Below are 26,570 nucleotides of genomic sequence, written 5' to 3'. Positions count from 1 at the left end.
GGCCTCGCACGGTGGAGCCTACGACTTCAAGAATTCGACACTCCTACGCTGACTGCATCTCTCGCGCCGCCGTTGATCCACCGCCGCAGCACGACCAGGAGGATGACTGGTTATTGGGAACCATAAGTGCCGACGACTTCGCCGAACGGCAGCGAGCGGACCCAGAACTCAGGGGCCCTGTGAAAGACCTCGAGGGCAGGACCGCCGTTGTTCCGAAGGTATTCAAGCGAGGACTGGCGTCGTTTTTCTTGCGAAACAGTGTTCTCCTGAAGAACTTCTCGCCCCTTCGAACCAACTCACTTTTGCTGGTGCCTTCAGCATTGAGATCAGAAGTCCTCCAGGCCCTACACGATGACCGTATGGCTGGACACCTCGGTGTTTCCCGCGCGCTCGCAATAATACACGGAAAGCACTACTGGCTGCGACTCGCCACCGACGTCGCTCGCTGCGTAAGGACATGCGGGACTGCTAGCGACGCAAGACACCGCCGACAAGGCCAGCAGGCTTTCTTCATTCGATCGAGCCATCTCGCCAACCATACCAGCAAATCGGTATGGACCTTCTTCGATTTGCTGAAATGAAGGAATCGTCGTCGCTAGCGACTACCTCACCCACTGGGCCGAAACAAGGGCCTTACCTAGACGTAGTGTCGCCGAAATAGCAACTTTTTTCTTTTGTCTTTTTTTCATTGACACACGTATAATTACATCTGACTATTTTTCTATTCTGGTCAGCGTTGTATTGCATGACTGTATTTGTTCATGAATGTATCTTCCTGAGAAAAAAGATGCTCGTATTATCTTGCACATATAAATCTTGCATTTGGGTTGATGCTGACGATATCGTTTATGTTGTTTTTGAAAAGTAGTGGCCCTAATATAATTGGTTTTACTTCGGAGTGCATGTTATGTATATTGACCAGGAGTACAGTAAACCGGGCTAGTTGGTATGCATCCATTATGTAACAGCGCGAAAAGAACAGGAAAACTTTCGAAGGCACACATGCGACAGGACACAGCGCTGACAATCAGCTGAATTTTTTTATTCCGGAAAGGGTTTATAAGGGGTACGCCAAACCTGCGCGCCTGCGCACACTTAATCGCGACACACATGATGCAAAAAAAATTTGTAAACTTAAAAGATTAGAACGGGATCCCACGTGTAGTCTAAACGTGCTCTTTAGCTGTGATAGAGTGTGATAGACGGCCGGCTGATGCACTTGTTTTCGTTCTTTTTTATGTAGAAAGCTGCCATTATTTGTCTCGATAGCGAGTCTTTGTGCTTGTATATAACAGTGGCTTGGTCAAAAAGGGGTTGACGTGTGCTGCATTCACAATTCCTACAGTGCGCCGCCAAATGGGAGTACGCGGCTCTTCCTTTTAGATTATACCTGCGCTCGCTTAATCTTTTGTTGAGGTACCGCCCCGTCTATCCTATATACACTTGTCCACATGAGATAGGCATCTGGTATACAACCGCGCATGCACAGTCAACAAACCTTCGTTCATGTCGTGCATGCTGACCGGTCGTTGCCGCCTTGTCTTTGGGCCCTCCTTTCTATACTTGCTGCCCCGCCACGGTGGTCTAGTGGTTATGGCGCTCGGCTGCTGGCCCGAAGTTCGCGGGATCGAATCCCGGCCGCGGTGGCTGCATCTTCGATGGAGGCGAAAATGTTTGAGGCCCGTGTACTTAGATTTAGGTGCACGGTAAAGTACCCCAGGTGGTCGAAATTTCCGGAGCCAATCATATTGTGCTTTTGGGACGTCGAACCCCAGATATTAATATTATTTTTATACTTGCTCATATTGCACGCAACTTCTTTTGCGCTGAAAAAGCCACCTTCCTTACATACTTGCTTCCTACTTTAGGCTGTGCGACAGGGCATGAACATATGGAATAAAAACAGTATTCCTAGACGTTTCGTCCTCACTGTCCTTTTTCATCTCATCTTTCTCTCCTTTCTTCGACAATTTAAGTACTTCTGAGCTTCCATGCGCACCAACGAAGTGGGGCAACCAGCTTCCTCCAAGGTCTTGACCTGTTCGGAAACTCTTTTCCATCGTGTGCACACAAGACTTTGTCAGAGACGCCTTGATACGTGACTTAACGATACCATTCTTCACTACCTTGGAATGTGCCGACTGGTAGTTCAGAAGCGGCTTTTTTGTCCTGGAGTGGTACCTCCAGCACCCTTGTCCCTCCTGACATAAGAGGCTTAAATACAGGAATTGTACCTGGTTGTCTTGGGGAGACTCCAAGATGAAATTCAATCCCATGCCCTTTTCCTTGACGATCCGGAGCACTTCTGCTATGGAGTTGCTTAGTCTGTTTCCACCTACGACAACCAGATATTCGTCCACGTACCTAAACACTTTCCTCGTGATGCCTTTCAAATAACTGTCTATTTCTCGGTCCATTATACCGTGAAAGATGGTACTGAGGACAGGGGCAACACTCGACCCTATAATACACCTGATTTTTTAATGTACCTTTTTCCATCCCAGGTAATAAGTGTAGACTTTAGATAACACCCCAAAAGCTCTAGGATGCCTTCCGCAGATATTCCATATCGATCAATGAACGCCCTATCATCGTTGTCCTCGCATATGCATTCCTTCACGTATCGCCTCAGGTCATCTTGTGGCGTTGAATAGTACAAATCTTCGACGTCAATGCTTGATGTCCTGGGGGCTTTTATTGAACAACTGAACCTCTCCCATAGAATACTTGATGAAAAACGGGTCTATGACTACGAATGACTCCAGATGTTTCTGCAAGTATTCCGACACCGACCGCTGTCATGTACCATTTTCAAATACTGTAGTCCGGAACGGGATGCCTATCATGTGCGTCTTAGCCGCAAAAAAAAACCCTCCAGCGTGAGACAGGGCCTTTTCTATACGTGAGCGCCGAGTTCGAACAAGTTTGGCATTTTAAGCAAATCACGTGCTCGGGACTTGACTTCTTTAGGCTGGTAGAGACTTCCACGAAGTTCTTCTGTACTACCATGCAGCCTTTTTCTTTAAACATTCCTAGAGGTAGAACGGCAAAATGGCCCCCCTTGTCCGAAACCAACGCACGCAATCAGTTTTCGCCATAGTTCACCAAAGGCTACAAGCTCTCACCTCTTAGTGGCGTCTTCAACGATTGACCTACCGAGCTGGCGCATCCTGCGACGCACGTGGTTTTATATTCTTCTGGCACTCTTTGTGCGACTTTGCACGACATCGCAATGTCGTTTCTGAATTTTCTGAGAAGGCTCCACACAAAACTTGGACCCCCGTTCCAACCGTCGCATGTACTCTTCTGGCATACGTTGATCTCCCAGGATCAAGAAGTCTCCGCCTTTTGCGGGTTTTCTCTTCTTTGCAGGCAAAGTCGGACGCACGTTGTTCCACAGGAACTCTGTTCTGGCTAATTCTTTAATGACGTGGTTCACATGGGTGGTCCGTGACATATTTGTCAAAAATATAACACCGAGACACTGAAAATGATCAACTATTTCTGTTTCTTTGGAGTTAAATTGTATAACGCTATCATCCGAAGGAACCAGTTTACTTTACGGCCTTAAGATTACGCTTTTGTCTTTTTTTCATTGACACACGTATAATTACATTCTGACTACTTTTCTATTGTGGTCATCGTTGTATTGCATGATGGTATTTGTTCATGAATGTTTCTTCCTGAGAAAAAAAATGCTCGTATCATCTTGCACATATAAATCTTGCATTTGGGTTGATGCTTACGATATCGTTTATGTTGTTGAAAAGTAGTGGCCCTAATATAATTGGTTTTACTTCTGAGTGCATGTTATGTATATTGACCAGTTGTCTCCTATTCGATAAATAGGATTTTAATAATTCTGCAGCTTGCCCTCGAATTCCGTAGTACCATGGCTTCTCTAGAAATGATTCATCATTTAGAAGGTCAAACGCCTTGGAGAAGTGAATGAATTTTCCTATTTCAAAAGCTCTGTTCTCAAATTGGGAGAGTATATATTATTTTAGGGGTGTGCGAATATTCGAATTTCGAATTCGAATCGAATAGCTCCTAATGAATATTTTGATTCGACTTTCCAATAGCTAGTATTCGAAGTTTCGAATAATTCGACAGGACGAGTTTCTAAAACGCGACAAAGGCCAATGGTGTGACTCGGTTAGGGTAAGGTGGCTAAAACTAAAGACAACGTCGTCGTTCTTTAAACTTTCACTGACATGCTGGTTCAAAAGCAAGCGCACGATCTTAAAGGAGGTTATGTCATTTCCGCACGTAGAAAAACACATGAGAAAACTATCAAGTCCACAACTTTGCTCCAAAAATGAAGGTACGGGCTTCTTGCGTAGTTCGGTCGCGCATGCCGCAAGCGCCGTAAAATGACCGGAATTTGGCCTGCGAAACCCTCGGTGATTGGCTTTGCATGTAAAAAAATTGTTCACACTGGGCAGTCGCCACTACCGCACCGCACCACTAGTTCAGAAACTCCCATCGTTCCGGAGCGCAGTTAAAACGCTGCTGTGAACGCGCGCCCGAAGACGTTTGGGTCCGGAGCAACCGTGGCGATGAAGCACATTACCGTCGTCAGATGAGCCATGATACGCGACCATAGGGGAAAAGAAAGACTAGTTACCGTACCCCCCTCTGTTAGGAGGTTAGGAGTGGCGCTGCTGACTGGAATCACGGCTCTTCTATCAACATGCCTGCACGCCCATAAAAGCTTAAACAAAAACCACTCCCAAAACAAGTGCGTAGTGAAGCTGTCAGCACGCCGGTCACTGATTTTTTTATTTCTCTTGCCGTAACTGGCGGTACACATTTCGTTTAAACATACTATTCGATATTCGATTCGATATTCGATATTTTCGGCCACTATTCGGCACTATTCGATTCGAATTCGATTCGAGATTATATTTCACTATTCGCACACCCCTAATTAATTTTGTTCTAAAAGCTCTAGTTCAATCGATTTGTTTTTTTTTTCAGAATCCAAATTGACAAGGCGTGAGCAAGTTAGTTGTATTTGAATATAAATATGGTAATCTACAGGTGATATGTTTTCTAGAGCTTTGGAGATGACAGGTAGTACGGACGCAGGTCTATGATTGTCCCTATCATTTTTGTCATCCTTTTTTAAATAAAACATTTAGCATTGCATTCTGCATTCTTTCTGGAGATACTGATGTAGCTAAACAAAGGTTAAAAATATGTGTGATGGTTGGCGCTGTAATGTCTGCAACATATTTTACAGATTTTATCTGAATGTCATCAATATCTCGACATCTGCTATTTTTTAGGCTCAACATAAAGAACAGTGGGCTGAGCATATCGCCCCCTGTCTTTAGTATTCAGGAGTAAGTTTTGCATTTGGCTCCTATTGATTGGAACCTTGAATTTGTTCTTTAATAAGCTCGTAAAAGAACTTTAAAGCGATTCGAATGTACGGTATAGCAATATTTTGCGATAACATTAACTTCATCCTTGTGCTTCCGTCGGCGTAGTCCTTGGTCGCATGGGCGTAATGGCGATGACCAGAATTGAAGAGCGAGTGATCCTTCCTGGCAAAAGGCGAACTATTCTGGTCTGTCGGCAGCGCTTTCTTGTTCTTGGCCGCACTACGCACGATTGAAGGCCTGAAAAAGTGCTCCAGCTCTTCTTCTTCCTCTGAGCGCTTTATCCCGTGCCGTTTCAAATAACTTCTTCTTTCTGAAGGAATAGATCGGTTCCCAATATCTGCATTTCATATGTCTTCTATTTCAAATGAACCGTTGGCGAGCGACAGGAGGACATGATACTCTAGCGTTAAACCCGAAAAGAAACTAAGAGGCAAAAAAGAAGTAGGACCGTCGGCCTCTTACTCTTTATATTTCAGTTTTGCACCACAACTTCCTGCCCTTCAGTAAGTGCCAATTCGCCCTAGAAAAACTAATTGTGGAAAGAAAACACGATAGCAAAGCAACACGATAGGAAGGACACAATAGAAACAGAATGGATGAGACCATGTTGGTTGTTTTGTTCACTATGACTGACGCAGTGCTGGTTTAATGAATGTGGCTCAGTTTGATTGAAACAGATGCAGCACTTGGCGCATATTTTATTAGAAACTACCCTTCTGGGTTCACGTCACAATCGGGCGTTACCCTATTTTCATTCCAACTCTTTTAGAAGTTAAAGATACCTAGACGTGCTTTACGCTCCTGTGAAATTTAGCTCAGTTTCGGTTTCTGCATTGGGCTCTTTAGAAACAAAACGCCACATATAGTGTTACACTTTTCAAGAGGAGTTGTTTTTCAAAGTTGTCGCTGATTCTTCCACGTTTACTTGTTAAGAGGTCAGCTGGTACACTGAACGCTCCATTGACCGCACTAGTTACAGAAACCACGGAAAGACCGACGAGCGAGGGAGCTAGGCACACCATCGTGCGGGCGGATAATTTGAAATTAAGCATACACTAATTGCTAGAGATTTAGATATTGATGTTAGATCTGGCAGTTTTATTTCCCGTGACTTTAATGCTGTCCTTGTGTTTAATGACTTCATAAACACAATTACAGTACCCACGAGAATGACACTTGAATGCGAGTCAGTCCTTGAACTTTTTATTACAAATTTGTTCGTGACAAATATTAGGTAGCGTGTTCTGTCTTATTGTATCACTGACCACTTTCGGTATTTTTATATCCGGAGCTAATGACACAAGGTACTACAAAGCCCCGAACAATTAGGTTTCACATAAAAACGAATGAAGCGCTGGGCGATTTTCTTAACAGTGTATTGCAAATGGACTGGAGCGATATACGGAAAACTGTAGACGCCGACGACGCTTACGATAAATTTCTGACAATAATCAAGCGATTATATGATGGGATTTTATACTGAAAGAACGCAGAATAAGCTGTAAATTACGAAAACCTTGGGTAACGCCCGAGTTGCGTGATCAAATGAAAAAATTAGGTAACCTTAGCAAACTTTTCTGCGTACACGTTTACTGGAAGATTTGGTGGTCTTCAAGTGCTATCGCAATAAACTCACAAAACGTTTGCGGTCCGCAAGAACCCCTATCAATCTACGTATCTTGACGTTGCTGGCGAATAACGGGTTCCCGGCAATAGTTCTGACGTATTATGGGCTAAATTAAACACGTTTCGTCGTGGTCACATAACCGCCTCTGTTTCACAATTGAAAGTCAACGGCAAAGATTTCGATGGGTCAGAAATGGCTGACGCATTTATTATTTTTGCACTCATATGACAACAACTAAAAGTGCGGATGACGCTTGCGAGTATGCTAAAAATCGAAATGCTCAGTCATTGTACTTATCTCCTGTCACCTGCCACCGAAGTCTTGTCAAATATAAAAGGTATAAAAATACTACCATTTGTGATATTGACGGAATTCAAATACGCCCTGTGAAAGAACTCACTGATGTTATCGCCCGATTTAGCACACATTTTTAACGTCTGTCTAAAGAAGTTCGTTTTTCCTCTCAATAGGCAAGTCGCAAAAGTGATTGTGAATTATCAAAAAAACCTAGCTGATCCCCCTTTCATAGGAATCGGCGTAACACGAAAGTGAAACACGTCTTCACAGGGGTAGTTGAGCGTTTATTGTGCGTTGTTTCGCCACAAGGGCTAATGAATGAATGCTACAGCAGCAAATTGTAATGTCACGCGAAGAACGGCAAGCAGCTCGAAACTTGCAGTGCGATCTAAAGCAGAAAGGACACACAAAAAAAATTGGGGGACCCTTAAGCTTCGCCTTTAAGAGTTGAACGCGATAGCGAAATCCGGCCCCTAGTGCGCACTTCAACCACTAAGTGCATACTTATTAATGTGTATTGTTACACACACACACGCACGCACGCGCGCGAATTTTACAGGCTTTCGATCTAAAGCAAGAGTCGCATGGCCTCCAAGATATACGCCGCGCGCCGGCCCTCTCGGAAGCCATGAAAAGGCGAGACATATTTCTCACAATGCCTCACAGATGACAGCACATTATCTAGCGTTTGCTGCGTTGGCTTGACATGTTTTCCTCTAGATGGACATAGTTGTCCATTTTTAGAGCTGTTTGAAAGTTCGTGTGTGTATTTAGCGGCGATGGCTGCACTATCCCGGCGTTTTTCGACGTAGTTTGATGGCCTCGCGAATGCGCCTACCGTATGCGCTCGTTTTCGTCGTGACACCTGCCGAACAAAATGCGTCGACTCTCCTTTCACTACATGACATTTATGTAGTGTTTTTGTCCGAAGCAGCTGCAAGCAACATCGTGGCTTTGTGGTAAGACACCTGCTTGCCACGCGAACGGCCCGGGTTCGATCCTCATTGGGACCGAAGATATCGTTTATTTTATTTGCTACTTTCTCGATTTTTCGCTCACGGATGATTTTTCGCTCACAACCAACGGTGCCGACGCCGACAGCGGAATTTCTGCGACACGAGCTCTCTAACGCTACCGCGTTAAAACAACATACACAGGACGAGCTCGAACTTAGAACTCTCACAATTATTACTTCTTTGTGTGTGAGAAGCGCGCTCCTTTCGGCAACATGCACGCTGCAGTGAGCGAAGTGACCTTCGGGCTCTCTGTCGCGTCAACCGAAACTTGTGGTGAAAGCAGAAGACGTACAACCCGCCCACACCACGAGATAAGCGCTCGCGCACGACCGACACCCCCTGTAGTGGCGCGCTCGCATTGCAACGCGCGGGGCGTTGACCATTAAAGCGCGCCCTGCGCGCTCTTCGCGCCACCTCGCTTGTGAAAGCAAGAGCACGATAAAACCACCGAGCTCTGAGTACCGCCAACAGTAAACGGTGCATATAAATAACTTGCCGTTAGGAAGCTGAGGACTGTATGCTCTGCGGCCGAGTGGTTTCGCGCCGCGCGCTGCGGAGCAAGGGTTTCTTGATTCCCGTCAAGAAACTTTTCTTTCTAGTTTTTTCTTTGCTATCTGTTAGTGTACATTCAACGTCACATCCATGACGGAATACGTCAGTGGAGCCGTGGAGGAAACCGGCATAAAAGGGTGATTGAAATGATTTAGGTAATAATGGACCAATATCGATCTTGCCTGTGTTCTCACAAGCCTCTGAAAAAAAATTTACATATTCCAATTTTAAGCTTTATTGGTAAATACAATTTACTTACGCCTGATCAGTAGTATTGCTTTCCACAAAATAAATCTGCTGAATTAGCGCTTCTGAAGCAACGAGCGTACATACTAACAAAATTTGAAGAAAATGCAGTCGTTCTTGGTGTTTTACCGTCTTTTCCAAGGCGTTAGATTTAGTTATTCATGAAATGCTTAAACAAAATTACAATGCTACGGTATTCTAGGCCTGGCCCCATCACTTATAGGCCCTTACCTATCTAGGAGAAGCCAAATTGTATGCATAAACAACTCTCTTTCCCTGTGTGCAACCTGTGCTGTGGGGAGTGCCGCAATGTAGTATTTTGGGACCATTATTATTCAACATCTATCTTAACGACATTGTAAATATTTCCAGCGAAGCCTAATCTATCAGGTAGCCGATGATAGCAGTATATTGTCTTCATAACATGATATTAACGAGCTTATCAGAAGTTGTAACAAATCTATGTGTGATGAGTAGAGGAGGGGCACCACGCGCACCAGCCACGTCGACGCAGAGGATTGGCCAGATAGGGCCTCGTGGCATGCGACCCGAGCCGTGATGGTGAACGACGAAGGATGATCGTGGGACTGTGCTGTGGGGCGCCGGATGGAGAAGATCGAGGAAGGAGCAAGCGTCGCACCCGCGGCCATAGCGGCTGGTACTCGGTGGCGGGACGCAAGGCCCGGGGAGTGGCCGTCGACCTTGGAAGGCTCCAAGCGAGGCTGCCCGGACACGTCGCTTCTCAATACGGCAGTTCCGGGATCGCCAGCAGCCCTTCTCTTCTCGGCAGGACGGCTGCGGACCACAGTGCACTCAAGGAGACGCCCGTCATCTGTGGAGTCCTGAAGCAAGGAACCAAAGCCCAGTTAGGCCTAACCTCGACGGACCGAGGACGAAGAAGACTACTGGGGACGCACGCGACGAGAACAAGCAGCAGGCTGGACGAAGGCGACCGACGATGAACTCGGAGGACTACTGAGGACGTCGGCGACGGTCTCGACGAGAGATCCAGGCAACGGCAACATCGAGTCGTCGCGACGTAATGTACCAACAGTCTATTGCTGCAAGGCCCATAGTGGGCAGACTGAGTTGATGAGACTGGGCTAAGCCTAGCTAGAACGCATTGTTTAGCTAATTGCCGTTCTAAGCATGAACTGAGATTTTTGGAAAATGTAAATAGGGTTTGGTTTGAATTATTCAGTGTCCTTAACGCTTTTTCATGTTATCTTTTTGCGCATTATAAACTTTGTTTTTGCCGTCCTACCACGGTCTCCTGTGCCCGTCTCGCTCTCTCCCGATCCAATATTGCCAGCAACCCCGAGATAATCGCGACAAATAATTGGCGAGCCTGCCAGGATTCAATCCTGCCCAGTCACTGATTCTCGTGTGGTGCGAAGATAGATTGGGAGAAGTTGGCGGCCGTGGGCAAGGACTTGGGCATGAGCAAGGAGGTGACGCTGAAGTTTTTCGAGAACGCGGAGCGAGTTGAACAGGAGAGAGCGCGCGAGGGCCATCAACGAGCGCGCGAGCAGCATGAACGTACGCTCGCAGAGCAAAAGATGGAAAAAGACATTTTGGAACTTAAGGTGCGTTTGGCAAAAGCGAATGAAGCATTGCGAGGTGATGCAAGTGTGGTTAGTGGCCCATCGACAGCGTCGGCCAATTCGCCATCTCGCAGACGAAAGCCTGTCTGCCCTCGCAAACTAATGGCACCCTTCGATGAGCGAAGAGACGACTTGGATGCGTATTTGCATCGCTTCGAGAGGATCGCGATAGGGCAGGGCTGGGAGAGGGGTGAGTGGGCCAATGCCCTGAGCCTTTGTCTGGCGGGAGAAGCACTGAGCGTGTATGGCCGCATGCCAGCAACAGTCATTAGACTACGATTTGGTAAAGAAAACTTTACTGGAAAGATTCCAGCTGACCGCCGAAGGTTTTCGTGAAACATTCCGGTCGTGCAAGCCTGAGAACTCCGAGACTGGCAAACAGTTTGTCTGTCGACTTTCCAACTACTTTGATCGATGGATGGAATTGTCAGACACAGCAAAAAGTTACGAAGGCGTCCACGACAAGGTGGTTGGAGAGCAATTCCTCAACCGGTGCAGTGGCAAGTTGGCCGTATTCTTGAGAGAAAGAAAGGTGGGCACGGTGGAGGAAATGGCAAGACAGGCCGACCAGCTCATGGCAGCACAATGTATCAGAAATCCTGGAAAGGGGGTCGGTGAAAGTTCTACGGCAGTGGAGGGAGAGGCTAAAGGACAGGTCCCAATGAGCAACGTCAGGGCACAACAGCGATGTTTCTTGTGTAATCGGCCGGGAATTATTGTCGTCAATTGTCGTACAAAGATAAGGCACAATGAAAATACAGTGACGTGCTCAAAATGCCAAAAAAGAGGACACAAAGCAGAGGATTGTAAGATGAAGTCAGCTGAAAAGATTGCCTGTGTAATGAGTGCCACGGAAGGACAGATCGAAAAAGACATGCCGGTAGTTGAAGGAGAGGTACAAGGGCGTAAGGCGACGGTGTTGAGGGATACGGGTGCTAATACGATATTAGTAAGAAGTAGTTTAGTGGCACCCGAGAACATGACAGGACAGGTGAAGCCGGTGATGTTTGTAGATAGGACCATCAAATATATGCCTGAAGCAAGGATACGAATATCCACACCCTTTTATACAGGGCTGGTGACAGCGAAGTGTGTTGAGGATCCCCTATACGACTTGGTAGTGGGAAATGTACCTGGTGTGAGAAGGGCGGATGACCCTGATTCATCGTGGAGGACTAAGAAAGGCGTGGAGCAGAGTAAATATATTAAAGATTTGGGGCCAGAAGAAGGTGAGGAACCAAAAGTAGAAATGGATATGGCGGCAGCAGTGCAAAGTAGGGCCTCCAGTAATGTGAGAAAGAATATGAGACCACCACAAGTCACCAACGTTAAGGGGTTGGATGTAACAGCGGAGAAGTTCAAGGAATTGCAGAAGGATCCATCCATTCAAGCGTGCGAGGGGAAATTAGGAGAGATTATGAAAAGGAAGAAGAGTAGAACGGTAGCACAATTTGTGAAGCAGAATGGGCTGATGTATCGCAAGTGTGTATTTAGCTCGGGTAGAGAAGTCATGCAGCTGATGGTGCCGGAGGAGTTAAAGGATACGGTGTTAAAACTGGGGCATGATAGTATAAGGGCCGGTCACCAGGGAATGAAAAACTTTTGACAAGATAACGGAGGAATTTTTTTGGATAGGAGTGTGGAGCGATGTGAGAAGATATGTAAAATCATGCGACGTATGCCAAAGAACAGTGGTTAAAAAGCAAGATATGAAGGAGTATGAAAAGGCAGAAAAGAAGCAGAGGGCTACTGTGAGCATGGTAATTGCTGAGGCGAATGAGGAGGAGGTACCGACTTATAGGGTGAAGAAACATAGATTAAGCCCGTTGAATTGGAGTGGTGACTGCTCTAGGAGAAAATAGATTCTACGCAGTGGAATCGGCCTTGAACAGATTGACAGAGGACTATTTTGAGTAGAATTGATTGTAATTGAATTTGAGAATATTTTCGATGAGTGAGTGTGGGGTATTGTGGCTAGTAATATCTGTGTGTGTAGCTATATATTTTGTCGCACGATGAACTACTGGACATTGTAATTGGTTCAGTGTAGTGTGTTGTGACGTGTTCACGAAAGTGCGCGGTGAGGACAAGCGTGCAGTGAAAGTAGATGTGAACAGAAGAGAAGAGGATGCAAGTTGTAAGTTTAAGACAATATCAGAAGAGCAGAGGGCCGTAACCCCGAGGGGGACAGAAGCAGTTTTTTGAGAAAAAACTCTTGAAAGAGGGGCCCAATGTGATGAGTAAAGGAGGGGCACGAGGCGCGTGCCGAGCGTGGAAGCGCGGCGACGGTGCGCGAGAAACAAAGTCACCCGATGGCACGCGCACCAGCCACGTCGACGCAGAGGATTGGCCAGAGAGGGGCTCGTGGCATGCGACCCGAGCCGTGATGGTAAACGACGAAGGATGATCGTGGGACTGTGCTGTAGGGCGCCGGACGGAGAAGATCTAGGAAGGAGCAAGCGTCGCACCCGCGGCAAAAGCGGCTGGTACTCGGTTCTGGAGGTGGCGGAACGCAAGGCCCGGGGAGTGGCCGTCGACCTTGGAAGGCTCCAAGCGAGGCTGCCCGGACACGTCGCCCCTCAATACGGCAGTTCCGGGATCGCCAGCAGCCCTTCTCTTCTCGGCAGGACGGCTGCCGACCACAGTGCAGTCAAGGAGACGCCCGTCATCTGTGGAGTCCTGAAGCAAGGGGCGAAGGCCCAGTTAGGCCTAACCTCGACGGACCGAGGACGGAGAAGACTACTGGGGACGCACGCGACGAGAGCAAGCAGCAGGCTGGACGAAGGCTACCGACGGTGAACTCGGAGGACTACTGAGGACGTCGGCGACGGTCTCGACGAGAGATTCACGCAACGGGAACATCGAGTCGTCGCGACGTAATTTAAGAACAGTCTATTGCTGCAAGGCCCATAGTGGCCAGACTGAGTTGATGATACTGGGCTTAGCCTAGCTAGAACGCATTGTTTAGATGGTTGCCGTTCTAAGCATGAACTGAGATTTTTGGAAAATGCAAATAGGGTTTGGTTTGAATTATTCATTGTACTTAACGCTTTTTCATGTTATCTTTTTGCGCATTATAAACTTTGTTTTTGCCGTCCTACCACGGTCTCCTGTGCCCGTCTCACTCTCTCCCGATCCATTATTGCCAGCAACCCCGAGATAATCGTGACACTATGAAAACGCTGGAAAGATGATCTGCAGCAAATGCTAAGCGAAAACAAAACAACAGCTGTTATATTTGGACCTATGAACAAAATAATTCCCTTTTACCAAGATGTAACATTCAGTGCTCGCACAATTGAGATTGTTGACCATTTTAGGTGCCTCGACACATTTTTTTTCGAGAACATGAATTAGAATTATCCTGTGGGACATGTCATGCAAAAATTAGCTCGAAAAACCAGGGTCGGTAATAGCTCGGATTAGATATTTGCTTCAAAAATAAAATGGCGCTTCTGCTATATCATTCACTTTTTAGCTCGCATTCAAGCTATGGTCACTTGCTATAGGGTAAACGACGGCTACTAATGTTAATAAAATATACATGCCTAGAAAATGCATATATTCAGTGCACACTTTGCGGCATCAACCCGACATTTATTTTGTAGTTCATGAATAATTAGGGCGCACCAGTTATACAATCCCACATTAAACCAAAAATTCAGATCGGAAACCCTTAAGCACATAAAAAATCTGCGCAGTCTAGCCAACCCACGAGTAAGGAATCTTAATTACCCCACCCGTCGTGGAGAAGAGCGGGAGATAGACGTCACACGATTAAACGCCCGCAAACAACGCTTGCTCAACACCACGGTGTAAGAATGTTCAGGTGTGGACACTGCGCGCGCCTAAGCGGCCAGAAAATGTTCGGTCGTCGGTCCGTTGAGCGGTGCGCCATCTAATGGCTTGAGGCGGAGAGCGCCCGCGAGTAGCCGAATCACGGTGGTGCTGCGTCATCGCCGCCGCTCTCGCCGTTCCCTCTCCTGTTGCTCTCTCGATTTCGCCCCTCAACGCCGCTTGGTGGATGCACATTATCCAGCAAAATGGCACAGAAAAATGCACATTATCAGCAGCATGCGCGTTGCTATGGAGACGACTGCCCCGCTTTTCGTAGCACCCTCTGCAAGTCATGTGATAAGAACCCGAACATTATCTGGACGCGCGTGGATTGCGGTTTCCCATGCGTTGGGGGAAGAGTGTCATCACCTGAGTATATTCTTACACCGTGCTCAACACTCTCCCATGTCTTTTGAATTATTATGACCTGAACAATTTCGATTTATTCCACTGCTCATATCAAGATGTCCTTAGGCTATTTGTAGTGGCGTAATACTTGATCTTTAAGTCAGTACCAATTACTTTCAATTACAGTTTGCATTAAGTGCCAAAACAAAACTCTTATATCTAATTGCTTTTTTTTTTCAATTGTATGTGGATACTTGTAAGACTGCCATCTCAATAACGTTCTTTTTGTATGCAATGTCTTATGTGCCGTATCTTTGTTTCTGGATGACAATCACGTTATCATGCTTCTGATATTTTTTTACAAAGTATGATATTTTGTTTTGAATCTTCTATACATATGTATATATGAGGTTCACAATTTCAATGTGTACGCCCCGTTGTAGCAGGCTGCCGTGAAGTGTCATATTGCTATGTTTACAGTGTCGCTGCTACCGCTCCGACGTTTTCTCTTTTTTTGTGCTTTTTTCTTGGGCTGCAATGTAGTCAAGCTGTTTTAAACACAGCTTCCTTTCACATCCCTTTCTTTCTGTAACTGAACAATAAATAAGCCTGATTTGATTGACATATTGACTCTCCGGACCCTGTAGTCTTCTTTTTATGGCCAATAAAGCCTTTTTCGCAGAGTAATTACTCTACCATGACAATCCGGTATGTGATCATTTTCGGGATGAGAACTACCGTAGAAGCAACTTCTGAACTCGTGTAGAACAGTCAAGAAGCTGCTGCCGTGAGCCGCAGCCAGACGGCTGTCGATGGAATGGTGATGTGCATCCGAGGACAGGCTGTCGGACGCAAGGTGAGGGGTCAACGCGTTCAGCTCAGGCTTTGGCTTGGTTTCGTAAAAAAATAATGGGCACGATAACATCGTCATCGACAGGCTCAATATGGCCAAGGGTCTTGTTACAACGCAAATTGAGAGGGAACGAGGTGGGGTTGGAAACAATAGACCGATCTCACCGCGAGTTGCACTACGCCACCGCTGCCGCAGTGCATGCCGGTACTTAGAGTACTCGGTACGTTCATCTGCATATAGCAGGTGCATCGGCGAGCTGCATTAACGAGCTTTAGCGGCCGTATTTAGATGAATCGCGAAGGTTGGGTTCACATGCTGCGTGCTGGGATGCTACAACAGCAACCTTAAGCAAAAGGACTCCGATTTTACGTGTTTTCAAGGGATGCCAATCAACGACAGGAATGTGTGCGAAAGTCAACCAAGTCGGACGGAGCGGCAACTACCGCGTACGTATTATTCAATGTGTTTGTGAATTCCGTGTGTATAATGAATGGTAATTTAGCAGCAGACTATTGTGTCATAACAAGGTTTCGGCGCTACTGATGATCCGATCAGCGACAGCAAAATTTCATACAACGTGTGCTCGGTCCCCTCAGCGTGCCAGCGGCGACAGATTGGATACAACCTGTTTTCCGGGCAAAACAGATATCAATATCTCTTAAATATATAGCAATACCTAAACCGACCCCTCATGAAAACCCATGACGACTGTCAAGTGTCTAGCATGAACGAGACCTGTGATACAAGCCAAACTAACTGCATGCTGTGTACAGCTCGCGCCATGGTGTGCACGGCGAAAACTCGACCTGCCGGCATCGCAGCCAACTTCGCCGCCGGGATTTCCCTATTCCTTTCAAAATGTGATATTATTGCGAAGGCAGCGTAAAGCAGCAACAGCGATAACAAAGCTTAGCTTCCAGGGGCGTAGCCAGAAATTTTTTTCTCTGGGGGTTCAACCATACTTTTTGTATGTTCGTGCGTGCATTTGTATGTGTGCGTATATATATACGCAAGCAAAACTGAAAAATTTCGGGGGGGGGCGGTTGAAACCACCCCCCCCCTGACTACGCCCCTGTTAGCTTCTTACATGAGCGTAGGCGGCTCTTAATAACGTACCGTATACACTGCAGCTTCGAAGCGGGTTAGGCCTAGCGACGATATCGGCGCCGAGCCATCGGCTGGGCTGCCGCCGCCGGCCTGACGGGCCTCATCCGCCGTATTTTGTGTGTCACCAAAACCTCTTACTGACTCATCCATTCCTTGTGCAGCAGGAGATATTTTGCCGTTCACAAGATTTCCGTGACGCTAAACTTTTCCAAACGGCATGCGACTGCAGTCGTCACCCCGCGGACGCGCTTCTAACCTGCTTCACGGCGACCGTCTCATATATTCATTCACGTTTAACGCATCACTGTGACCGAAGTCCTGCGTTGACAACAAAGTGTACATTGAAAGTACTGCTTGAACAAAAACGAAGCTCGAAAAGCTCCCGAAGAGGTCAGATGGCGCGCACAGACCGGTAGCGTCAGAAAGTGGAGCGCAGTAAGGAGGAACAAATACGGCGGCGAAAGAAGGAAGGTCAGTGTCCGTCGCAACGACAAGCTTGCCTAGAGTAGATACGCGCACATCGACAAAAAGCGCATAACGAAACGCATATTGTTCCTCCTTGGCACGAGCGCAGTCGGGAACGGCGTGATAAGAAATCCTGTCCCAGAATGACGTCGTGAGAATCTGAAGCCAACACGAGAAATTCAATTCAAACACGTCCCGAATGACAACAATGGCCGTGCATGCCGCAAGTGGCTCAAGTTGCTGTGGGTTCGCAGTACTGGGGGAAATCACGGGAGTCAGAGTCGTTACATAAAGGATAGCGTGGCAGCGTCTTTGACTAATCACGAATATTGCGGCACCAGTATCTATGAGCGTAAGTGTTCGTACACCTTCAACGTGTACATCAATGAGATTGGCGGGCGACAGGCGAGGACACACACAGGTAGAAGACGACGCAGCTCGTGCCTCCGGAGCTGCGGCAGTCAGTGTTCCGTCTAGATGGAGGCGGGTCTGCGGCGCGTAGGTGACACCGAATGACGACGTGGTGAAGGGGAGCGACGAGAAGCAATGGTTTGGGAATCGGGAGCAGGTTAAGGGTCACGTTCGTAAAATTCAGGTGGCGGGTGAAGCGCGCGGTATCAGGAGAACACAGTTCCCCCGGTTTAACCGCGAAGCGCCGACGACATAGGCGCGCAGCGTAGCCTGGAATTCCGCAAACATAGCAAATCGGTCAGTTTTCAGCAGTACGCCAGAAATTTCTGCAATGCTGCTGTGTACCAGAGTGTGACATGATGGACAGTCGAACAGGTTGTGGCGGCGACACTGGCAGACGATGAGGTGGCCTGGCCGCAGAAACCGCATAAGTCAGTGGCGCGGTGACATGTGTCGGTTCAGGGGCGGGCGGAAACACCTCGGGAACCTGTTCCCGAATAGCCTGTCTGATGGTCGGTGCTAGGCACCTAATGGGTGCTTCGATGGCCGGCAAGTACGACAACAACTAAAGCTGTTGAGCCACTTCTTCACGCACATATTCTTTTATTTGTGCCAACAGGGTGTTGTCACCGCCGATTGTCAAGGCGGCGAGGGATCCTAGTAGAACTCGTTGTTGGGCTAGTTGGTGCATTGCATCAAGGAATTATACCCAGCCGAAAAGAGACGAACACAGGAAACGGTGAAGGAGACAGGAAAGCGGCTAGACTACCAACTCTTTTAATCACCAAAGCGAAGCTCAAATATATAAACTCATGCGGTCACATGGTGATATCACTATCGCTCTTTACATCAACCGAACTAACCATATAGGCATAACACAAAATATAGCATGCTATTCTGTGTGTCATCTTCGCATCCTCATTTCCTTCGCGAGATTACAAAAAAGCTTGCAGGAAATCTTGTTCCATTCTGCGCAACGCCACAATGGAACAGCCGCTTTCCTGTCTCCTTGCCGCTTTCCTGTCTACTTCACCGTTTCCTGTGTACGTCTGTTTTCGGCTGGGTATAGTTCCTTGATGCGAGGGAGTCCTCTACTGTCATCGACCTCCGAGCTTACGGAGCTCGTCGAAGCTATGGCAAAACGTCACAAGCTCAAACACGATGCGTGAGCCCTTCGCGCCAGCAACATTTGAAAGGCGTCCTCGTCTGTACCTTTCAAGATGTGCTTGATCTTCTCTTGCTCGCTCACCTCAGGCTTGAGGCGTACGCAGAGATCGATGACATCTTCGGTGTAGCTGGTGAAGTTTTTGCACACCTTCTCCTCACGTCCACGTAGGCGCTGTTCGGTGCGGAGCTTGCGTACTGCGGGACCACTGTACACATCTGCGAACATATTTTTGAAAGCGACCCAAGTGGAGAATTCGACATTGTGGTTATGCAACCACAGGCTGGAGAGACGTCTTAGATAAAATGGGACATACTACAATTTTGAAGGGTTGTCCCACTTGTTGGCCGCGCTCACCTTTTCAAACGACTGCCAATCTTTAACATCTTGGTTATCGGTGGTGCTGAGGGAAGATCGCGTAGGCGCAGGGTGGTAGGCACGATGACCATTGGAGATTCCACCGTCCTTGCCTGGGCGGTGCCTTGCTCGGTGGTCTCATTAGGTGTTGTCAGGGCGGTCGGCAGCTTCCGGCGTCGAAGTTTCAGGTTTAAGCGCTCAGCAACTCCACCACTTTAGAAGGGCGTATATTGAACGACGTCGGATAGCCGGCAAAAGGCCGGCACAGCGAAACACAACCCAACAAACTCGGCTCGATCAGCGCTCACGCTTCGCACCAAGAGAGCGTCCCACTGGCGATTGCCGTGCTTGTTCACTATTACGGCGGCTGCACGCGATTGCAATAGTGCGCCACGTGGCCGGCGTAACCGCACGCGAAGCATATGGGGCGGCTGTCAGGTGTGCGCCATCGGTTCGCTGGGGCAGGGCCCGCCCTTGGTGCAGGACGGGATTGACGGGGCGGCAACTGATAGGACTGGACGGTGGGCTGCAGTCGTGGCCTGTGCGTGATGTCGGCGCAGGTTACCGGTACATCCGCTTCGAAAGAATGAGGTCGAGCGGAGGCTTCGGCGTAAATGTGTGGGGCAGACGTAGGGATAGCTGGGGGCGTTCTTGCGACCACTTGGGCGTAACTCAAGGGTGCAGGAGCCGTATGGTGCTGGTGGTACTCCAGCATGACCTCTGCGATTTCTTGCTCAGTTGCTCGACGGGGCGGAGGCAGAAGTGTGGTCGACGGCTGTTGAACGTACTGCGGGCGAGCAAAGTCCAGCAGAGAGAATTGGCGCGCGATTTCCTCGCGCACGAATGTGTTCATCTTTGCGAGCAACGCGGAGTGGTCGGATATGGTCGACAAGCCAGCGAGCTCGGCGTCGCGTGATGGAGAGCGACGGGTCATCGATCGCTGCCGGCGCAGCTCCTCATAGCTTTGGCAGAGCGTTATGACCTCAGCCACTGTGCTGGGGTTCTTGGCGAGCAGCATGGTGAAGGCGTCGTCGTCGATGCCTTTCATGATGTGCCGGATCTTGTCAGATTCGGACATGGTGGCGTCGGCTTTCTTACAGAAATCGAGGACGTCTTCAATGTAACTGGTGAATGATTCACCGGTCTGCTGAGCGCGTTCACGTAAGCGCCGTTCGGCCTGCAGCTTACGAACGGCAGGGCGGCCAAACACATTGATAATGGCGGTCTTGAAGTCGGACCACGTTGTAAAATCTGATGCGTGGTTGTTGTACCACAAGCCCGCCACACCCGCGACGTAGAAAACCAGGTTAGTCAGTTTTCCTGCCTCGTCCCATTTATTGGGGACACTCACGCGCTCGTAAATCGCGAGCCAGTCCTCCACGTCGGTGCCATCTGCGCCAGTGAAGACCGGAGGGTCGCGGATACGAGGCACACCTGGGCATGAGGTCGGTGTAGGCAGGGCCGTTTGCTGGGAGGCGTCTTGAGGCACCGTAGGCGGCAGGGTACGGGATCGAAGAGCGAGGGGCATCGAATGAGGGCCGAAGTTGTTGTGAAAGCCCAGCACCCTCCACCAAATTATAAAGACGTTTATTAGCGGGCACTCGGCGACGATACACGACTGCGACAGTCAAGCCGGGGTGCCGACTCTGAGCGCGAGGAGCGCGCTGTCCGAGAAGAGCGGAAGAGGACGACCCAGTAGTAAGCGCTAGAGAGGGCGACCCATTACAGCCTTCCAACGCTTCGCTACACAGTGACTTATTTGTTCTGGGTTCATAAACGCGGCAGCACGTCTCTATGTCTGCGTTACCGTCGTTACCTGCGTTACCGTCAATTGTCATGCTTAATAACACGCTGCAAACGAAGCGTAGGCCTGACGACGAAAATTCGCGGCCCGAAGAAGACTTGAAAAGCGGAACAAGCCGATGCAGAGTGATCCGACGCAATGACGTAACAGTAGCGCAAAACGACTAAATCGGGACCTCGACGTTCTTATCAAAGGCCACAACGTCACCGTTCTCGTCGACACGGCATCCAACTATTCCGTCGTTCGCCGCGAAGTCGAACGAGGTTAAGGTGCCTGGGAAGGCAAGAGTCGCCGTCAATGACGACACTTATCCTCCTAGCTTCGTAACCTGTAGCATTGCTTCAGGGATGTCATGCTTGCCACGGACTTCTCAGACCATAAAAGCATGGTCATCGGCCTAAAAACAAGTCGATAACGCCATTACCTGGGAAAGGGTACCACCGGATACGAACGCATGTAATCTTGCTTTGAGCGTGCTCGAGAATTAAGTCACCATTACGCGTAGCACCGGCGTTACACTTGCCATCGGTACCGAAACATCTGAAGACATCGAAAGCGGCATGGAGAACAATCAGCGTTAGCTCCTAGAACGAAAATCTTGCGTCGCAAGATGCATTGCTCGGCTGCATGAAGGAAGCGGAAGCGTGATGCTTACATACTTCAGCCAAAAATGCCGACACCTCAGCAGAAGCACGACAATAGAATACATAAAAAAATCGTGGCCGTCAGCAATGCGGTTTCTCTTCCGGATTCTGGTTAAGCTACAGTGACGACACTGATACTTCAACCATCATTCAACGCCAACCGAAGTCTTTCCGCTGCCCTACAGCAACAACTGCGAAGCCTTCTGCAGCAATACAAGGATTGTTTCTCGACATCATCAAGGGGCTCATAAGCGCCACTTGCTAAGCCTCCGCCTTATAAGGGAAGAATATGCTCATCCGATCCGCCAGAGTCCCCACTGAGTTTTCACGCGAGAAAGAGAAGCTATTAGGTGACAAGCCTACAATATGCTTGGCGACGGCACCACACAAACGTGAAAAATTCCGTGGGCATCACGAGTACTCTTCGCCAAGACTACTGGTGGGATGCTGCATTTCTGTGTCAAATATCACCGCCTCAGCAAAATCACTAGCACGTGTGATTGCGCAGCAAAATCATTAAGCAAAATCACCAATCACTACTCACTAAGCACTTCAAGCTCTCAAGACCTCTGGACTCACAAAAACTGTTGCTTCGCCTTCGAGGAGATCTTGTTTTAGGCCACGTCATTACCAAGCCTGCAGATTGCCCAGACCCGCGGAAAACAGTTGTCATCGCGGCATCCCCGTGATATACTGACAAGATTGGCGTACGCCGATCGCTCGGCTTTCGCGCCTATACAGAAGCACAGAGTGCCGGGCCACTTTTCGCGGACTGCCGAGCCACTAAAGCACCTCCCGAAGAATGACGGAGAGGGAAACGGCGCTTGTCTAAACGTTTCTAGAACTGAAGCTACGCCAGCCGATACTTGCGCCTTTCGACGAAAACGTGGATACGTAAATGCACGAGCACGCGAGCAGCGTAGGACTCGGCGCCGTCATTGTGCAAAGACCTGATGGGCTATAAATGGTCATTATTTATGTAAGCCGGTCACTATCCAAGGCAGATGACTATTCCACAACAGAAAAGGAGTGCCTTGACATCGCCTGGGCTACGTCGAAGTTTCGCCCTACCTCTACGTAGGGCCAGCCCTTCAATGTTGTGAGCGAGCACCAGGCCCATTGTTGTCTACTAACTTCAAGGACAGTTCACGTCGCTTAGCTAGGTAGTGTCTGAGAATTTAAGACATCGACAATACCGTCGTTTCCATGCCCGGGAGAGAGCACTTTGATGCTGACTGCTTGTCTCGTGCCCCCGTCGACCCGCTGCCACGGGAGAATGGAAATGACTGCTTTTTGTGAACAATAACTGCTGACGACTTCGCTGAACGACATGTAGCCGACCTGGAACTTAGCTGAAGAGCTTTGATGTGCCGCAGAACGACACGTGGACAAAAGAAGGTACATAAGGACACGACATAGCGCTACTAAGCCATGATACATTATGCTAACCTAAAAAGCTAACCTCGTGTCTATGTGTCGTGTCGCACTGAATCGCGCACGTTGCAGCCCATGGCGGAATTCTGGGGCCTTGTCTAATACTCGAGTGCAAGAACGCTGTTGTTGCGAAGGTATTCAATCGACGTTCTGCGTCTAATTTCGCGCTAAACCACTGAACAGAACTTATCGCCACTTAGGTCTGAATACATATTGTTAGTGGGTCTAATCTACAGCGAAGGAGCAGCAGCGACAACAACAACGGAGTAGAAAGGAAGAGAAGAACGACGTGCAGTACTGGCTGACACTCGCCGTCCAGTGCCTTACTGCCTTACGAATAAAGCTCTCTTACAAACCTCGTAACAGAGTGGTGGAGGTGCGGGGTACGTGAGCACCGAACAACGGATAATAATAATAATATCTGGGGTTTTACGTCCCAAAACCAAGATATGATTATGAGAGACGCCGTAGTGGAGGGCTCCGGAAACTTCGACCATCTGGTGTTCTTTAACGTGCACCTAAATCTAAGTACACGGGCCTCTACCATTTCGCCTCCATCGAAATGCGACCGCCGCGGCCGGGATCGAACCCGCGACCTTCGGGTCAGCAGCCGAGCACCGTAACCGCTATACCACCGCGGCGGACCACCGAACAACGGAATCGCTACACTTTGACCCCCGTCGGAGTCGTCGCCTCGCGGGACTTCCGCCCGCCTCAGCAGGAGACATGCTACCGGGAACTCAAACACCGAAGTCAGTGGCCCCATCGCAACTTATCTGTATAAAGAAGCTCAGCCTGTATAAAGAAGAATGTTTTGGTGCCGCATTGCATAGTATCAGTAGTTGAAGGACGTTCCGGATTATGGACGATGAACTACACGGCCCAGCCCATACTTCTACCTTCTGGCATGAAGCTCGCGCTCTTCAAGGAAGAAACACCGACTTTCCTGGCTGTACTCGATGCTGCTGCAGACGAGCCCCTCCATTTCTGCCCTTCGGACTCGAAGCTACTTCAGATGGTTGACAAGTCACTCAGCACGAGCGAGCGCCACACGTTACTGGATGTTTTAACCAAGCACGCAGAAGTGTTCGACTTCTCGCAAGACGGTAAGACGTCCCCAATTCCGACGTCTCGAGTCCGCCATCGTATAAATACAGGGTCAGCGCACCCTATACGACAGAAGCCGTATTGCGTGGCACCCGATGAACCTAAGATAATTGGTGAGCAAGCTGAAGAAATGCTGCAGAAGGGAGTAATTCAGGAGTCCGCGAGCCCTTGGGCTGCACCGGTTATTCTCGTCAAAAAGAAAGATGGCAGTTGGCGATTTTGTGTAGATTATCGGCGGCTGAACAGCATTACTAAGAAAGATGTCTACCCGCTTCCGCGTATAGACGATGCGTTGGACTGTCTTCATTCGGCTTCTTACTTTTCTTCTGTCGACCTGAGATCCGGTTATTGGCAAATACCGATGCATAACGAAGACAAAGAAAAAACAACGTTCGTGACACCCGACGGACTTTTTGAATTCAACGTTATGCCATTCGGCTTGTGTAACGCCCCTGCCACCTTCGAACGCTTCATGGACACCTTTCTGCGAGGTTTAAAATGGGAGATATGCATGTGCTATCTCGACGATGTTATCATCTTTGGTCGTACCTTTGACGAGCACAACGCGCGTCTCGACACTGTCCTCAGCTGCATAAAGAAGGCTTGTCTTGTGCTTAACTCCAAAAAGTGCCATTTCGATGAACGCCAAGCTTTGGTGTTGGGACATCTCGTGGATAAAGACGGCGTCAGGCCCGACCCTGCAAAAACGGAGGCTGTTGAAGCATTTGAGCCACCTCAGTCTGTGAAAGAACTTTGCAGCTTCTTGGGGTTATGCTCCTACTTCAGGCGATTCATTCCTCGCTTTGCTGACGTCGCTTATCCCTTGACAAGCCTCCTGCACAAGAACGTCCCATTCGAGTGGACGCCCGAGTGTTCTGCTTCCTTTCGACAACTGAAGTTTCTGCTGACGTCGCAGCCGATACTCCGACACTTCAATCCCTCAGCGCCAACGGAGCTCCACACAGACTGCGAGTGGTGTAGGTCTTGGTGCTGTTCTTGTTCAGCGCTTAGACAACAAGGAACATGTCATCGCCTACGCAAGTCGGTCTTTAAGCAAACCCGAGCGTAACTACACGGTTACTGAACAGGAATGTCTCGCTGTTGCTGTGCAGCGGTTTCGGTCGTGCCTTTACGGGAGAGTTTACGATCATCACCGACCATCACTCTCTTTGCTGGCTCGTCAGTCTTCGTGATCCGTCGGGACGCCTTGCACGATGGGCCCTGCGATTGCAAGAGTACAGCTTCACTGCCTCCTACAAGAGCGGGCGACGGCATGCTGAAGCCGATTGCCTTTCCAGGATGCCTCTTCGTGCAACGGAATGTGACGCTGGCAGTTTTGACCTTTTAATTGCAACCGTACATCGAGATTTCCCAGATGTCGCAACCTTCGCAAAAGAACAGCGCGAAGATTCAAGTTTAGAGCCACTTTTCTCTGCCGCTAAACAGTCAACAGCGTGCCATTTTTGTGTTCGAGGTGGGTTGCTGTATAAGAATTTCTCCGTGACAGGTGCACAGTTTCTTCTCGTGGTGCCAGAAGTCCTCCGCTCTTCTGTTTTGCGCGTCGTGCACGATGACCCAACTTCAGGTAACCTAGGATCCACGCGAACACTCCATCGTGCCAAAGAAAGATTTTACTGGCCTCAAATGCGCAAGACAACGGAGACATACGTAGCCAGCTGTGCCGAGTGCCAAAGTCACAAGAGACCTACTGCTGCCCCAGCCGGTTACCTAAAGCCCGTGGTGCCACCCAGATCACCTTTTGAACAAGTAGGCATCGACCTGATAGGACCATTCCCACGTTCATCCAAAGGCAACCGTTGGATCATAGTATGCGCGGACTACCTGACTCGATTCTGCGAGACGGCGGCGCTACCCTCTGCAACTGCAAACGCCGCGTCACATTTTGTACTGCATTCGATAATACTTCGCCATGGCCCCCCTCGCGTGATCATTAGTGATCGTGGCCGTCAATTCACAGCTGATATTGTTGAAGAACTTCTACGTCTGTGTGCCTCAAACCTGCGACACTCAACGCCCTATCACCCTCAGACCAATGGCTTGACTGAGCGCACGAATAGAACTCTTGTGAACATGATGTCCATGTACGTGAGCTCGGACCACAAGAACTGGGACGAAGTGCTGCCGTTCGTCACGTACGCATATAATACCGCGCAGCATGAGACCACCGGATACAGCCCGTTTTTCCTCCTTTACGCTCGTTCACCGAAGTACACTTTGGACACTATCTTTGCTTTCTACAGTCACAACGACGCTTGTATCGCGGAAACCTTCTGCCGGGCGGAGGA

The sequence above is a fragment of the Rhipicephalus sanguineus genome, chromosome 6 (genome assembly GCF_013339695.2).
Source record: "Rhipicephalus sanguineus isolate Rsan-2018 chromosome 6, BIME_Rsan_1.4, whole genome shotgun sequence".
NCBI classification, from domain to species: Eukaryota; Metazoa; Arthropoda; class Arachnida; order Ixodida; family Ixodidae; genus Rhipicephalus; species Rhipicephalus sanguineus.
This window is presented reverse-complemented; position numbering follows the sequence as displayed.